The 18,296-nt window shown below is 35.6% G+C and overlaps 1 pseudogene; it reads right to left on the reverse strand.

Annotated features, from left to right (window-relative positions):
- The window catches only part of LOC125961993 (MOB kinase activator 1A-like), a 67,832-nt pseudogene extending 62,794 nt beyond the window's left edge, over window positions 1–5,038 (reverse strand).
- Between the last annotated feature and the right edge of the window lie 13,258 nt (window positions 5,039–18,296).

The following is an 18,296-nucleotide window of genomic DNA, read 5'->3' on the forward strand; positions in this document are numbered from 1 at the left end:
ACTTAGCTTCCAAACAAAGCACATATGTTAAATGTATTCAGGCATTGAAGCAAATTTTTGTAATTTCTGAAAATGCAATCAGATCTACTCTTAAAGAAGGTTGGATGTTTTATGTCATATTCTTGTGTTATTAAATTGTTTAGAGAAGGATTGATCATTTAAGTTATTTGAAAATTTAGCTTCTTACATATTAGAAGAAATTATCTCTGCTACATTACCAGTTTATTGAATTATACTAACAGCAAATTTAAAAGATGACTCATTGTTAAGTAAAGGACTTCATTTATGGTTTTCTTACATTTTATTTTCAAAACAGGAATAAGAGAACTGTAAATTCTAAATTTGTGCTTTACATCTCATCCTTTACTAGCTTGGATGGGATTTTAATTTTTTTTCTGTAAAACAAAAATAATATATCTAAATGTTTGATTATTAATTTTTAACAATTATTCTGTCTATTCTGTGCCAGGTTGTAGTTTGAGCTACAAGGATATGATAGTAAAATATATATACATGCCTTGTCTCCACGGCCATGTGTACAGCTTGCAGGGAGACCCTGCAGCCACAGATGTGTGCACCAAGAGGCTGGGCATGCTCAGCTGCTTGTGGACCCAGACCCAGCCCCGGCTCCCATCACTGACCTGCACCACCATGCCCACCTGCAATTAGCCCCTCCAGTTGTGCATCTGCTCACACCTGGCCTGATTCCAGATACCAGCCTCCACTGTCCTGGGCCTGTGGGGAGACCCAGCATCTGTGGTAATATATACCTACAGCAGGCACCCCGCAGCCATCAGTGTGCCTGCTGTTGGCCTCAGCCCTTGCCAGGAGGGTCCCTAGCTAGTTGAGCTCAATGGTGCAACCCAGGGACTAGAGATAGGGCTGAATCTGGGCCCACAAGCAGCTATGGAGGCATTGGCTATTGGTGTGCACTTTTGTGGCTGCAGGATCTCACTAAGGTCACACACATGGCAGTAGAGGCCAATGAGGTCAGGTCAGCAGCATGCAAGTGCACAACTGGAAGGGCTAATCTCAAGCGTTTCCCTGGTAGTGAGGGATAACTGCAGGGGTCCAGGCTAGCATCTTGCACTCATGCAGCCACTGAGGCCAGGGTTGGCTGCCACATGGATCCCAGGCTCTAGTGAGGGCGGAGAAAACAAAGCAGGGCTGGGGACCCAGGTGGCTGGCATCTGCCAACACAAATACCTGTGGGGTAAAAACTGATGAAATCTGCAAGGAGTCCGAGGCAGCTGTGGTGGTCCTTGATTTCTTCCGTGGCAATAGCTGCTGGGGTCCTCTGCAGAGTAGCTTACTGGAAACCACAGTTCCTCCTGTTATAAGGCGGCTGCTCTTCTTCCTTGTTCCTAGGTGCCTCTACTTGTCTCAGCTTTGCTGGTCTCTGGGAGGGCTGAGACCAAAGCAGGTCCTTTGAGGGTGCTCTGAAAGGTTGGAGAAGCTGGTCTCTCATCTCATTCTCCCTTTCCCAGGGAGGGGAACTATTCTAGCAGGTGAGCTCCCTTTTGGTATTGCTGGGGGTGGGGTAATGCAGGAAAAATGAGGCTGTTCTTCCTTCTTTTTGTGTGTGATTATTCTTAGTGTTTTCTTTTTCCACTATCTTGTCGAAGTCTATTACATAGACTCATGAGCTCTCCCAAAGCAATTTTTGTTCATGAATAGTTGCCTAGTAATTGATAACCATGGGGGAATGGAGGCTGGGGTCCTCTTATTTTGCTGTCTTTGTGACATCACACCCCAACTTGACACTGTTTTATTAATCTCTTTGACATAAAATATATTTAATGACTATAGACCTAATAACTTTATTATCATGCATAGTAATTAAAAGGAGATAATAAAATCCAAATGTCATAATTTTCATGTTAATTTTTATTGTGTTACAATATGGTCCTTGAATATGTACAATCATTTATGTTTCTCTAATTTTACAAGTAGAAATAATTTTCCCAAGCATTGTATCTCAATATTTATCTGAGTTACCTAGGTACAACTATTAAAATAATAACCTGCTCTTTGTCTATGTGTTCTGCAAACTCTAATAAATTACCAAGTTTGCTTAGTTTCAGTAGTTTATCTCTGACAAACACAAACTGTTCCCAAACATTTCATTTGTAAAGTTTATTTTGAAAGGCCGCGATACTGCTGATACTTATATAACTCCTCTTTGTTTCATTCTTGCAAAACCCAGAAGGCACTAGGGAATGACTACAATGGATCACAAACATGAATATTTCAGTACTTTATAGACTCTTCCTCAGCATGTTGCAGAGTGTAAAACAAAGTTCTATTTAAACCATGTCAAGGAAAACAATAACAAATCTAGGATTTTCCAAACTAAAGCCAACCAGTTCCAAATGTTTTTCTTAATGAAGAGTTACTATGAGAATATAATAGGATGAAGGATGATGACTAAAATGGATCTAACATTTTTTATAAACAAATAAAAGAAAATTTGGGGTCATTCTGGCAACTTCAGAAAAGGGAAGCTCATGAGACCAACTGAAGGGTTGGGGGAAAATTGGGCTGTATTTTTACAGTCACTCTCATACATGCACATGTTCATATCTGTTATGTTTGCTAATGGATTCTAGATTTGACACTTGATGGGTATTTAAGACATGTTAATATTTGTTTTCTTAAAGATTAAAATGATAAAAAATAAATGATAGTGAGGCTTAATATAAGATTTTTGAGAAACATGACAGCTCACTTGTTCTTCTCCTGTTTCTTTTTCTTGTTGGAGACCAAGCAAGAAATAGGTTGCAGTAAAATCATGGCAAACTCTATTATAGTTAAAATGAGATGGACAAAAAATTAATACCTAAAGAACACCTAAAGATATTAGCAAATCACTTGAGAAAGCTATTCTAAAGAGCATATTCTTAAGATAAACCTAATAATCATATTTAAGAACATGGAAAAATTTAAGTATAAATTAAAACACCTTAAATAACAGAATAAAGATCACACAAGAGGAAATGCCAGACTGCAGTGATGGTTCAACATTGAATAACTTTACCTAAAATAACATGGAATTTCCTTTTTTGAAGATGTTCCGACTAGGTTATTTACCAGTTCTAGAAAGGAGTAAGTGGCTGCATATTAACATCGTCTCTTAGCCATAGGTCTACAAAGCATCTTGTTGATAAATGAATGGAAAGTCTTGCTAATAAATTAATTATTTGTTATCAGCAAAACAACAAAAGTGCATATGTGTGTGTGAGAGAGAGAGAGACCTCTGTTTCTTTTGTGTTCTAGATAGTTGCAACAGATTGTAGCTTTCACATAAACAGCCCAACAAGCCAGACCTGCTTAAATATCCTAGCTTCCCTGAAATCATCAGAGAACTAATATGCAAAAAAAAAAAAAAAAAAAATAAGTGAAATACTTTATGGAAAGTGATCCACATTTAATAAGAGAGTAGAGACCTATGGCTCTTCTCATTATTGATAGAGCATTGAAAATAGGAAAATCTACTGTAGATGGAGGTAAGAGGGAGATGACAAAATTCTGAGAGAAACCCCTCTTACACAAATCCTTCAAAAAGATCTCTCTAGGCACAGAAAGGATAGTCAAGACTAAAGAGAAAGAAGAATTTCACACTGAACAGAAAGCTGACAGTAGGGTATAGAGCATAAAGAGAATTACAGTGCCAAAAATCGAGCCTCAGCTGTAAAGCACAGAAAGATCTATAGAATCTCATCTTTCCTCATATCTCCCAAAGAAGGAAAAGTTCTGACCTTATGGTTAAAAATATTTGAACCTGGGCTTTCCTGGTGGCGCAGTGGTTGAGAGTCTGCCTGCCGATGCAGGGGACACAGGTTCGTGCCCCGGTCTGGGAAGATCCCACATGCCGCGGAGCGGCTGGGCCCGTGAGCCATGGCCGCTGAGCCTGCGCGTCCAGAGCCTGTGCTCTGCAACGGGAGAGGCCACAACAGTGAGAGGCCCACGTACCGCAAAGAAAAATTGAACCTATTAGTAAACTGAATCAAATTAAACATTCAAAAAATCCAGATCTTGCTCATCTACTGATCAGATTGATTCAGCTCCCCACTCAGTCTGGCTCAAGAAAGGGTATGTCATTTTAAAAGATTAACAATATTACACTAGTATCACAATACACAGGAATAAATAAGAACATATGACACATCGTCATAAAAGAAACTATCAGCAGAAGCAGAAACTAGATTTCCCTGCTACTGATGTTTTCTGAAAGTGACTCTAAAGTAATTATAATAAAAATGCCCAAGTACATACTTAAAATTGTGAGCAATGTGTATTATGTTATGGGGAAATTATCAGAGACAAAGAAACCAATAAAAAGAATAAAATGGAAAAAAATGTTAAATTAAAATACATCATAAATAAAGAAGTCGCTGATGAATTCTAAAAATTAATGTACTGAACAGTGGAAAAAATGAACTTGAATTAATAATAACAAAAAAAGTCTGTACTGAAAAACAGTTTTTAAAAAAAGGCTAAAAAAGAAAAAGAAAGAATTGGAGATCTATGGTAGAACAAGATATGGCCTAGTGCACAACTGGCTTGCCAAAAAAGAAAAAGAGAGTGAAAATGCGGCAGAAGAAATAAAGACATAACAGCTGAGAGCCTTCAAAATGGATGAAAGACATCCACTACAAATTTAAGAAGCTCAGGAAACTCAAGCAGGATAAATACAAACATTGCCCCTATGATGGTTCATTTTATGTGTCAACTTGACTAGGTTAAGGGATAACCAGATAACTAGTAAAATATTATTTCTGAGTGTGTCTTTGGGAGTGTTTCCAGAACAGATCAGCATTTGAATCGGTAGGCTGAGTAAAGGAAATTTTCTTCACCAATGCAAGTGGGCTTCATCCAATACATCGAGGGCCTGAAGAGAACAAAAAGGTGGAGGAAGGGAAAATTTGCTCTCTGCTTGAGCTAGGACACCCGTCTTTTCCTGCCCTTGGACATCAAGGTTCTGTCGCCCTGGTTCTGGAGCCTTAGGATTCAGACAGGTACTGACACCATTGGCCATTCTGGTTCTCAGTCCTTTAGATTTGGAATAAGAGCTACAGCACTGGCTTTCCTGGGTCTCCAGCTTGCAGTTGGCAGACTGTGGGACTTCCTAGCCTCCATAATCACATATGCAAATCACTCATGATAAATCTCTTCCTATATATCTGTTTCTATATCTCTATCTCTGTCTATATACATCTATCATCTATCTATCTATCAACTATCTATCTATCTATCTATCTATCTATCTATTTGTCTATCTATCATCTATCTCCCATTTGTTCTGTTTATCTGGAAATTCTATAAGTAAATCCCCTAAAGGTGAGGAATTAGAAATGTGGATGAGAGAGACACAGCTAATCTATTAATATTTCTATTCTTTCACAGACATGCTATGCTAATGCATTTAGATATCTGCTCAGCTGAGTCTTGTTGAATTAATACAAAGATTTGTTTGTTTGATTGACAGTTGCTTTTTCCTGAATACTGGAATAATTCTGTCTTCAGAATGAGCAAACATGCATCAATTTGTTGCATCTGGTTTTCTTGGAAATTAAGATTTGAAGGGCCTATATGTAAAGTGGTTGCACTATTATAAACTTTACCTTATGTTTCAAACAACAATGTTGCATTAAGGTATTTATGAATAGCATAATTTATGTTCTTTCAAAATGACCCAAAATCGTAAATGTGTTATTGGACTGCACAACCAATGTACTATACACTTCTAAGTACAAGAGTTGATCCTTTTCTTACTAATCTACAAATTGGATATGTTTCTTGTACTTTAATGGAGGCTCAAAAAAAATGTCTTCATTGTACTATGAAATCAGAGAAAACAGGAAATTCATCTGATGATTATTTTATCCTATAGCCTAATCACAAGTGACAAATAGTTGCCCAATAATAGAAGGAATGGCTTGGGCAAAAAATGTTGAGAAATATCTTTGTACACTGTCCTCCATCATAGCAAGAATTTTTAGATTATTTCAATTCTGAATAAACGTAACTTATTTGAATCATATTCTCTTTCAAGTACTTTTCAAGTCAGATCATAATATTCTAGATTTGAGGTCAGTTTAGATAGCCACAGCCTGAACTGTAAAAATATATGTCATATGTCAGATCTGTGTGTTTTCAATTTCAAGTTGTATTTTTTCCTCTTTTATTGACCAATCTTTCTATAAGAAAATATCAGAATATTATAAATTTACTAGAGGTAAGATGTGACTCATTTATTATAATCATTTAAAATACGCACATATATTGTTTTACATAATACTCATTTGCATATATTTTATTTACTATAGATTTCTCCATACTTAGTACAAAAAAGAGATTTAAAAAAATTTTTTTTCTAGTAAAAGTCTAAAATAAAACAAAAGCTTCCAGCAAGTTCTCTTATGTTACTCTCAGTGTCTCAGATCCTGAAAATACTACTGAATTATTCCAATGAACATTTCAATGGAAATGAATTACTAACCTCTAAAGTGAAGACAGTCTGTAAAGGATATAAAATGAAAAAGGGACATTACCAGCTTTGAAGTGAGCAGTTTCAGACAGCCCTATAGTGGTATTAGTAATTCTAGTGTCACTGTAAAAGAAAATGTCAGTGCAGTGATATTGCTGTTTTTTTTTAAAGACAGTGAGGACTGCAGTATTTCATCTGAAGCACATCTCTCTGAAACTCAGGTTTAAAATAGAGGGTCGTAGATACTATTGGGTACTTAGGGTGTTAAAGACATTTTTTGTATTTTATACTTGCGTTTAGAAGGAACAATCCACTATTTTGCAAATAAATAGCCAGTAAAAGAAAGCAACTATTTTGTTGCTTAGCCAACACATATATTCTTCATTGTCTATGATGCAACTTCTCATAGCCTCTTGGTTGCTTTTACTGAAAGTTCAAAAGCAAAAGGAAAGACATTAGACTGAAAAAATTAAAAAGTGTACTGAAAGTTGATCGTAATACTTGACTTTTTTATTATTCTGCCAAAAATCTAAAAAGGTTTAGCAGTCCTTTGAGGAAACAATCTTAATGCGGAATGTATCCATCCCTTTTATCTATGCAAATATACTACACATTATGGATATCCTAAGTTGCTGGAGGTTATAAAAAGCAATATGCAAGATAAAGTAAAACTGAACTTTATTCACACTTCAATTTTGTTTTCTACCTTTTTAATGGTATCTATAACTTCCTCTTTTTTTTTTTTAAAGGTTTTCTTCTAAGAGGACAAACAGCCTAACAAGAATGCCTCAAAGGCTTTTTGTTTTAGAGATTATAAAGTTGAACGTGAAGTAAAGATTAAGAGCTTGTTTTACAATGTTTAACATGATTTGGGTTAAGAAATCTTGAAGATACCACTCTAACTCATCTAGAAATAATAGCAATGGGAAAAGAATGGCTGTATGTTTTTGTGATCTAGATGTAATTAAACACATGATAGGTTATAATGTACCTGAGGGGCCAGGTTTATAGAAGTTGCTGGTGAGGAATTAATAAAAAAAAAGCAGTATAGAATAATAAAATGACTCCTGGCTTTTGTGACAACGAGCACAAGGAGAAAAACAAACAAAGAGTAGCTTATAGGATTGTAAGTAACTTTTCTTCCAAAAAAATTGTGAAATCAATGTAAATGTATTCTAGTGAGTAGTTCATCTACATTTTAACTATATTAATTAAGCAATCACATAAATATAGTTCAGAAAAAGATTATACTTTCGGCTTTTTTTTAGGAAAACAAAAGCAACATAGGACTCTTTAGAATTTATTTTTAAAATATTTTGTAGAAAGTTTTTAAGTTATTATTATGTTACTATATAAAGGAAACTATTTTAAATAGACTACTTCTACTGATCCTAGTTTTATTTTCCCTGGAATGAGTATAGTATTTTTCTTGCATAATGGTAAAATAAGATCAATTAAAATAAAATAATCTATATCCCAGAGTTTGAGAAGTGAGTGCGTGCATGCTTGTAAAATTTGATAATTCTTTTTCATTTTGAATGAGACAGTCTCCATATATCTTCTAACCAATTATTACTTGTATGAGCTTGTATGAGCATGCACACACACATCATTGTATATTTCTATATGCAGTTTTACAAGAATATGGTAACTTATTTTAAAAGTTTTAGATTTCCTCTTATATTTTAAAAAATCTGCATTTTGACTATTAAAACTTGGATTACCTAGAACAAAAAATAATAAAGTCAAGTATTTGAAAAATTTGTTGTTTGCCTTATGCAATTCACGTGTGTGTGTGTGTGTGTGTGTGTGTGTGTGTGTGTGTGTGTGTATAGATGCATAGAGTAGCAGGGGATTATAGAATAGTAAGGTCCACAAAGATTCAGTGGACTCTGCTTACAGTGGATTAAGGATTTAGATAAAGTTTCAAGGCAAGCCCTTAATCTTCAGAGTATTCCAATGACATCTAATGAATTCCTCATATGATCCTCCTTACTCAGGTCTACCCTGAGAGCCTTCATACACACTATGATGCCAATAGATGATATCAACTCAAACTCCAATTTTCCTTACAGAATTTAAATTTTAACTACCATCAAAGCTATATCCTAAATGGATGCTACAACATATAAACTCTGTGTGTGTGTGTGTGGGGGGGGGTGTCTCAGGGTCTCCCTTATCCCCAGAATCATTCTGATAAGAAAATCAACTTTTCCCTCTCTCTTAATTGTTTTTCCCGGTCATAACTGGATGTACAGAATACTCTTCTGATCTCTTCTGATACACTCACATGATTATTTAAGATACCACTTGCCCTACCTTGCTCAGAAAAAATGCAATGTCTGATCCTGTGACCAAATAATATCTAAAACTTATTACTGATCCCCAGTATTATGTGCAGAGATTCTTAGAAACAGATTAAACACTAGTGATCTCCTTTAGGATAAGGTATGAATGAGAGAAGATTATTTAGGAGGAAAAAGATGATAAATCTTCCCTTAAGATTTATCATATGCAAAAAGTCATATAGTAAGTATCCTATTTCATTCATCTCATCTCATTCATTCATTCAGTAGTACTTTTATTCAACAAATGAGTATTAAGTACTGTGTGCCAGGAATTTAAGTTACTTAGGGTCTTACATGGTATGCCTTGCTTAGAAAAGTCCTTACCCATTTTAAGATTTCAAGATTATAAAATTATTATGGATGAATACATTTCTAATTGGCTTTGATTTTATATTTTTAACCCATCTGAATATTACTAAGTATATGATATGAGGCAGAAATATAACATCGTTATTTTTATTTTTTAATTTAGGGTTTTAATTTTTGTCTGTTTGATTTTTATTTTGGTATAATGGATTAGACAGTTTTTCCTAACAGTTTGTTAAGTGGCCTGTCATTTCTCCATTAATAAGAAATATGATATTTATTAAACACTAAAAATGATACAGTGTTATGGTTATGGGCTCAAATTTTGAAGCCAGGTTTCCTAGGTTCAAATTTTGGTAATATTTATGTCAGTTTGTTCAGGTTGTTTAAACTCTCTGTGCTTCCAATTCCTTATTTTAAAAAATGATAAAAATAGCTCTTGCTATTTGGTTTTATTTATGTAGTTTACTTAATATATAAAAATATACAGAGCAGAATCTAATATAAAAAGGAACCAATTAGCTATTTTTATTCCTGGATTCACAAATATTCCTGGTTACTTTTACTGGGTTTTTGATTCTATATATTTTATCTACTTGACAGTCTTGTGTTCAACCCCTGAATATACGTTCATATCAGTAGGCTTAACTCTCCTCTTCCTCCACTTCCTCCTTCTTTTATGGGGGGGGGGGGATTTGGGGACAAATTTGTTTGCTATTTAGCATATTTCCACCCCTGGTAAAACATTATTATCAACTCAACTACTTTAGATTTACATCAAAATTATGTACTAATTTTGGATAGAACTCACATTTGAGAAATGTATTAGTTTCAGGAGCATAATATGCTTCTAATTAATCCAGGCATGATTTTCTGTCTTTTAATAAAGTTTTGCTCATTGATTTTAACAAATATTGCACAATTATTTTACTAAGTTTAGTGTTAGGCATTTGATAATTTTATTTTCACTTCAAATGAGATAATTTCCCATATATTTTCAAACTAATTATTACAAACATATTAGAAATCCAATGTTTTTGCTTATCTATATTTAAACATGTTACACCCTCTCTTTAGATTTACAGGTGTCCATGCTGATATCTTATATCTGTGAATAGAATGTTTCCTCTGAGTACTTTAGATAATTCAATATGTGCTAAAGCATGCTCGGACTTTGGGTAGGGTTTCTATGCATATCATTTCCTCCTTTTTCCAGTACAATAGCTATTTTTTCCAGCTTTCTTTAATTTAGCTATGATTCCCTGTTTCCATATTTGCCTACTTAGAAATAAAGAGAATTGCATACCAGTGCTTCCTAATCATTTTAAATGGGATGGACAATTCACATGTGTTGACACATGACACATAGCCTGTGACGCTCCAGGGAATTGATTACAGAGACACGGTGTGGCAGTTTCCAAAGAAATAGTACTGGTGAAATGAATGGACTTAGACAATTTCAGAAGAAAGTGTTAAATTACATAAATTTAAACCTCTGTGAAAGCTGCATATTTTTATTGATATAAGTAAATGTATCTATACAATGGAAACTCATTCATAATAATCAGGAATAAATTGTCATCAACACAGAATTTGCAACTTCACCTGTTTTATGAGATTTTTCTTTTTCCTTTCAATACCATAAGATTAAACTGTAAGATTCTTGTAGAATTACTGAAGGCCTAAACACTAAAAATTGCAACTTATGAAGGTGTAAAAATAATGAGAAATATAAAAACAACTGAAGTCCTTATATTAACCACTTCTGCTTTATGTGTGCATTTAGTTTTATACTTACAGTGTACATATATTTGGTTTTACTAGCCTTTTTAAAGTATGTATAACACTTAAGAGAATTGAATTCATTTGCTTCCAAATTTTAATTAAAGAGATAGACCATTTTGCTAAATAATTTTGTAATCAATTCATATATGTTTGGAAAATATTAGTTCATTTAATCAATAATTTCTCATTAATAAATAATGCATTTTAAATTTAGAAAGATGTAAATCATTTTACATTTAAATAAATGTTAATCATTTGAAAATCATATCTGATTAATTCAAAGCAAAGCCGAAATAGTTATGAGTGCTTTTCTTTTTATATGAGTTGTCTCTACATTAACTAACCTACTGACATCTCAAAAATATTTAATATTAATATTTTAGAACTGCTGGTGGCTCATAAAGACCAGAAGTAATTTTTATATCACATTTCTTCTGACAAGTACAAGCTGTAGATGAATATCAATCCCCTTTTTCAATATATTTTCTAGATAGTGTGTTTAATAGCAAAATCATGCCATAGAATTTACCATGATTAAAATCCACTAGACTAATCTCCTTAAGATTAACTCTCATAATAGAGAGTCAATGAATTGTGAATGCATGCAGGAAAGCAACTATTGCTGTTTTCTGCTTCATATAAGCTAGAAATTAATACTAGATTTTCTAGTGCCCAAACATCCTATGTTTTTAAATTAAATACATGAAGAAATTATGTGCCTTAATTATATCAAGAAGAAGAACTGGAAAGCAATATACTAGACATGTGAAATTGTTTTTTTTTTAATTTTTTTTAAGGAGAGAAATAAACTTCCCCCTCAACATTACAAAATATCTGAACACAAAGTCCTGAAGAACTTTCTTATTAAAGGGCTAGTCCAGTAAACTGAGAAAGCACAATATAATTAAAACAAAAACTAAGAGAGTACAGTGTCTTAGTATACTAAGACACTTAGTATACTAAGATGTATAGGGACCACAAATATTCACAGTGAACATCTTCTATAACTTACTTAGTCTCCCCCATGACTACTTTTTTGGTCCCCCTAGTTGAATAAGGTGCATAAAACATCTTAATATATGAATGAATTATCAAAGTCTTTCAGTTGGGTAAACATTAAGGTTTTTTTGTTCTGTTTTTGTATTAAGACTGGTGGTCATTCTCTGCTCTCTCAGCCCCCAGTAGCTCTTGCCAGAACTGTAGAACCTTCTAAGTCACTTCAACTTTCTCCTTCAGCCACTAGATAAATTACAGTCCTCAAGGTATCTATAATGCGGTCATCTCACCTCTTGCCACTCAGGTGAAGATCCCAAATTACCAAGCTTTTGAAAAATCACAGTTCAGAGAAAGTAAAATATCTCCAGCAAGGACCTCAAAAGATGCTATTGTCAGGGGAGGGCTATGAAGGTATAACCAAGCCAGAAAATTGTCAGGTTCAGCATGGCCAGCTTGGTAAACAGCAGCCCCAAGGGGCCAGAGATCAGCACAGAGATAAACGCTGCATGTGAAATACAGCTCTGAGAGCCTTAGAGTTGTTTCATGACAAGGACCTCATTCTGCTGAAGGTTAATTTTTTCATTATTGGAATTTACAGGACTTAGAGTGGGTCAGTAAGAAATCTGATGTTTAGGAATGTTCCCTCTTTTAAAACGTGTAGGACTGGATTAGATCTGCCAAAAATACAGATTTGATTTTTAAATTTTGTATTTTTTACCAATGATAATCCTGTGAAATATTTGGTTCAGTGAAATATATGTGTATTAGAGAACAAAAATTCTGAGCACACCACATATGAGGTATGTCAAACTTAACATCTAAACATGGTCAAATAGAAGCCTGATTCTAATTGTAACATGCACTCCTTCACTGAGCTAGGCATTCTCTATGGCAGAAACAAATGACTGGAAACTTAAAGTCTTCTTTAGTATATTTCAGGGCTGTACCACTGGTAAAAAAAAGTTCAAAATATTTGTTTTTCCTTTTTTTGGAAAGGGGAGGGGTAGGCAGGAAATGATATCTTACCCCATCAAATTTTTTTGTTTGCTTTTTTAATATCTCTAATTGTGCTAACAGAAAATAAGTGTTCTATAACAATACTTAAAAATCTAGTAAGTATTACCACATGTCAGGTTCTGTATTATGACCTAGAGTTAGTCCACTTAAAGCCAATTAAACATTCACAACAATTCAAAAGACAGGTATTATATTATCCCAATTTATAGATAAGGCAACTGAGGCAGAGTGACTAGTATTTCAAGGTTACATAAGTATTGCCTGCAGAGTCAGGAATCAGAGGTTATTCCTGGCCCTTACCTATGACTTTATAGTTCCTCTTTAACCATTGTATAATACTGCCTTGTATCTGTAGAGCACTAAGTACCTTAGAATTTATTCTGATGTCTATAACCTACTTTGTTCTTTATCAGAGAGTACATATACATTTTTTCTTTTCTTGCCAGAGTTCACATGTTTGAGGTCACTGGAAGTGCTCCAAACATTATTATCTGTAAAATGCTGAAAAGTATGTTTCTAGTAGTAAGAGAAGTTGCAGCTCTTGAATAGTCTCATATTGTTCTTCTGTGCAATTTTTTCATGTCTTAATGTTGCCACAATATTTGCAATTGATGCTGCTTGAGACCCAGGAGTAACCTGAGACATGAGCATTATAACTAGGTTCAGACCTAAATTCTCATTGTCCTGTTTATTCCATCTGCCAAAATCATCTCCTACTGTTTCTTCCTCACTCATATTTCTGGGCTTCACTCAGCATCTCCTTCTATGAGCCCTCTGAATCACAGAATACGAGAAACTAAACCATACTCCCTTGCTGCTAGGATTCTGGGTATGAGATGCACTGAAAGGAGATTTGGATGATTAAGTAACACAGAGGCCATGTTCTTACTGCCATTTTGGTGACTGAATGAGGTTGAGACATTCATGTTGGGAAGAAGCTGAGACATCCCGTCTCTGCTGTCCTAAATCTGCTCGCAGATGCTGTTAACTATGGTGTAACAGAACCAGAAGCACAACCAGAAGCACAACTGCAATACTTTCTCTTTAACCCAGTACTTCAGTTGTGACCCCTGATTTCCCCTTTCAGTCACTGAAACCATTTTTAAGCTTCTCCTTTCATATATTAAATCCTTTCTGCTTTAAATATCTAATGGTTTTTGTTTTCTGCACAGAATTCAGACTTTCAGATAGTCTGTCCCCATAATCTCCTAAATACCTGCTCACACTTTCTGAAGAGGCATCACAATTGACAGTTAACACCCAATGTCTCCCTCATGTCAGTGGTCATGTTTCATCAATAGGTGGTTTTCAATCACTATTTGCAACTGCCTCTGTGTTCATGAATATACTTTTCCATAGCGTTTACCTAGAAGAGCACTGAAAACTTTTCACATTCACCTAATTTCACAGTCTTCTCCCTTCTCTAATTTTAGTCATGCTAACTAGATATTCATAACACCTATGTATCTTCAACGTGTTTTCTTCCTCATTACAATTGTCTTTTGTTAATGCCAACAGAACATAAACCTTCAAGATGAGCAAATGTAATAGCTTTAAAGCTATGATGAATTATGGATTTAACAGTTTGCCTGGTTCCCTTACTTAAATTTCCCACTGCTTTCTAAAGTAATACAAATCTACATGTGTCAATATCTTCTCTTTTCTATTCTATTACTATCAATCTAATTGAAGGTTTTATTAACTTTAGATTGAAATATTGCCTGAATCTCTAGCCTTTCTCCTTGTTTTCAACCTCTCCACTACAAAATTGCTAGAATCTACATGTTCTGAAAAACTCCACGGTTCTGAAAAACTTCTTTAAGGCACGCCATAGTGGGACCCAACTCACATTGCCAGCAACACTTCTAGCCATCTCCATTTACCCCAATCGTATCTAATTTTATTTTTCTATATTGATGCTATACTTGCAATATCTCACAAATATATAATCATGTGCATTCCTCCATGGAAAAAGTAATCCATATAATAAACATATATTAAAATTATCTTAGACATTTACCATCCATATTTTCCTGTGCTGTAACTCCTTTGTGGTATTTCTTTCTCTCCTATTTGATTACTGATTTTCTATGGGTTCTTTAGGCTCATACAGAGCACAAAAGCTTCTGCAATATTTCTAAATTCCAACTAAAATGTACTAGAGGTTAATTCCTTCTAATGTTTTATGTCACCTTGCCTCAATTATCTTTGTACAAATTGCCCTATTAAATTCTAACGTGTCTCAGTAGATGAAACAAGTTAAATTCATTTTTTAAATTTTTTAAAATTTAATTTAATTTTATTTTTTATTATTATTTTATTTATTTATTTATTTTTTGCGGTACGCAGGCCTCTCACTGCTGTGGCATCTCCCGTTGCAGAGCACAGGCTCCGGATGCGTAGGTTCAGTGGCCATGGCTCACGGGCCCAGCCGCTCTGCGGGATGTGGGATCTTCCCAGACCAGGGCATGAACCCGTGTCCCCTGCATTGGCAGGCGGACTCTCAACCACTGCGCCACCAGGGAAGCCCAACGGGTCTTGTTTTTGTATCCATTCAGCCAGTCAATGTCTTTTGGTTGGAGCATTTAATCCATTTACATTTAAGGTAATTATTGATATGTATGTTTCTATTACCACTTTCTTAATTGTTTTGGGTTTGTTATTGTAGGTCTTTTCCTTCTCTTGTGTTTCCTGCCTAGAGAAGTTCCTTTAGCATTTGTTGTAAAGCTGTTTTGGTGATGCTGAATTCTCTTAGCTTTTGCTTCTCTGTAAAGGTTTTAATTTCTCCATCAAATCTGAATGAAATCCTTGCTGGGTAAAGTAATCTTGGTTGTAGGTTTTTCTTCTTTATCACTTTAAATATGTCCTGCCACTCCCTTCTGGCTTGCAGAGTTTCTGCTGAAAGATCAGCTGTTAACCTTATGGGGATTACCTGTGTGTTATTTGCTGTTTTTCCCTTGCTGCTTTTAATATTGTTTCTTTGTATTTAATTTTTGATACTCTGATTAATGTGTGTCTTGTCATGTTTCTCCTTGGATTTATCCTGTATGGGACTCTCTGTGCTTCCTGGACTTGATTAACTCTTTCCTTTCCCATATTAAGTAAATTTTCAACTATAATCTCTTCAAATATTTTCTCAGTCCCTTTCTTTTTTTCTTCTTCTTCTGGGAAGAAGAATTCTTTAATTCGAACATTGGTGCATTTAATGTTGTCCCAGAGGTCTCTGAGACTGTCTTCAATTCTATTCATTCTTTTTCCTTTATTCTGCTCTGCAGTAGTTATTTCCACTATTTTATCTTCCAGGTCACTTATCCGTTCTTCTGCCTCAGTTATTCTCCTATTGATCCCTTCTAGAGAATTTTTAATTTATTGTGTTGTTCATCACTGTTTGTTTGCTCTTTATTCCTTCTAGGTCCTTGTTAAACATTTCTTGTATTTTCTCCATTCTATTTCCAAGATTTTGGATCATCTTTACTATCATTATTCTGAATTCCTTTTCAGGTAGACTGCCTGTTTCCTCTTCATTTGTTAGGTCTGGTGGGTTTTTGCCTTGCTCTTTTATCTGTTGTGTGTTTCTCTGTCTTCTCATTTTGCTTAACTTACTGTGTTTGGTGTCTCCTTTTCAGAGGCTGCAGGTTCGTAATTCCCATTGTTTTTGGTGTATGCCTCCAGTGGCTAAGCTTGGTTCAGTGGGTTGTGTAGGCTTCCTCTTGGAGGTTGACTAGTGCCTGTGTTATGGTGGATGAGGCTGGATCTTGTCTTTCTGGTAGGCAGGTCCACGTCTGGTAGTGTGTTTTGGGGTGTCTGTGACCTTATTATCATTTTAGGCATCCTCTCTGCTAATGGAATGGGTTGTGTTCCTGTCTTGCTAGTTGTATGGCATAGGATGTCCTGCACTGTAGCTTGCTGGTCGTTGTGTGGAGCTGGGTCTTGGTGTTGAGATGGAGATCTCTGGGAGATTTTTGCCATTTCATATTACGTGGTGCTGGGAGGTCTCTTGTGGACCAGTGTCCTGAAATTGGCTCTCCCGCCTCAGAAGCATAGCCCTGATGCCTGGCTGGAGCACCAAGAGCCTGTCTTCCACACAGTTCAGGATAAAAGGGAGAAAAGAAAAGAAAAGAAAAGAAAAGAAAAGAAAAGAAAAGAAAAGAAAAGGAAAGAAAAGAAAGAAAGGAAGAAAAAGAAAGAAAGAAAGAAAGAAAAAATAAAATGAAATAAAGTTATTAAAATAAAAAATAATTATTGAGATAAAATTTTTAAAAAGTAATTAAAGGGGCTTCCCTTGTGGTGCAGTGGTTGAGAATCTGCCTGCCAATGCAGGGGACACAGGTTCGAGACCTGGTCTGGGAAGATCCCACATGCCTCAGAGCAACTAGGCCCATGAGCCACAACTACTGAGCCTGCGCGTCTGGAGCCTGTGCTCTGCAACAAGAGAGGCTGCGACAGTGAGAGGCCTGCGCACCATGATGAAGCATGGCCCCCACTCACCGCAACTAGAGAAAGCCCTCGCACAGAAATGAAGACCCAACACAGCCAAAAATAAATAAATAAGTAAATAAATAAAAATTAAAAAAAAAAAAAGGACAGTTAGAACCCTAGGACAAACGGTAAAACAAAGCTATACAGACAAAATCACACACAGAAGCATACACATACACACTCACAAAAAGAGGAAAAGGGGAAAAAATAATCTATCTTTCTCCCAAAGTTCACCTCCTCAATTTGGGATGATTCGCTGTCTATTCAGGTATTCCACAGATGCAGGGTACATCAAGTTGATGGTGGAGATATAATCCGCTGCTCCTGAGACTGCTGGGAGAGATTTCCCTTTCTCTTCTTTGTTCACACAGCTCCCGGGGTTCAGCTTTGGTTTTGGTCTCGCCAAACAGGATGGGGTTAAAAGGAGCAGCTGCTTCGGGGGCTCTGGTTCCCTCAGGCCGGGGGGCAGGGAGGGGGAGGGATGCGATGCGGGGTGAGCCTGCGGCAGCAGAGGCCTACATGACATTGCACCAGCCTGAGGCGCCAAAGGCAAATGACTCTTAATCTAGAATGTAGGTATCTTTTGAGTTCTATCTTAGTTGAAGATCTTTTCCCTCATGTAAAGAAGAAAATCGAAGATAATGTAGTTGGATGCAATTCAGGTTGCAACCCACTTCTTTGAGGATTTAAAAACAACTGTCTTACTCTTACAAATTGAAGACAACTTGTACAACTTGTTTGACAAACTGAGACTTCAAGAACAGAAAGAAAGCCTGCCTATCCTTTTTCTCAATCTTAAAACCTCCCCTTGTAGGTATTATAAAAATTCTGGGCTCAGGAAACAAAGGTCCTTCTTAGAGGAACTTTCATTCTTT

Source organism: Orcinus orca, chromosome 18 (genome assembly GCF_937001465.1).
Source record: "Orcinus orca chromosome 18, mOrcOrc1.1, whole genome shotgun sequence".
In the NCBI taxonomy this organism is placed as follows: Eukaryota; Metazoa; Chordata; class Mammalia; order Artiodactyla; family Delphinidae; genus Orcinus; species Orcinus orca.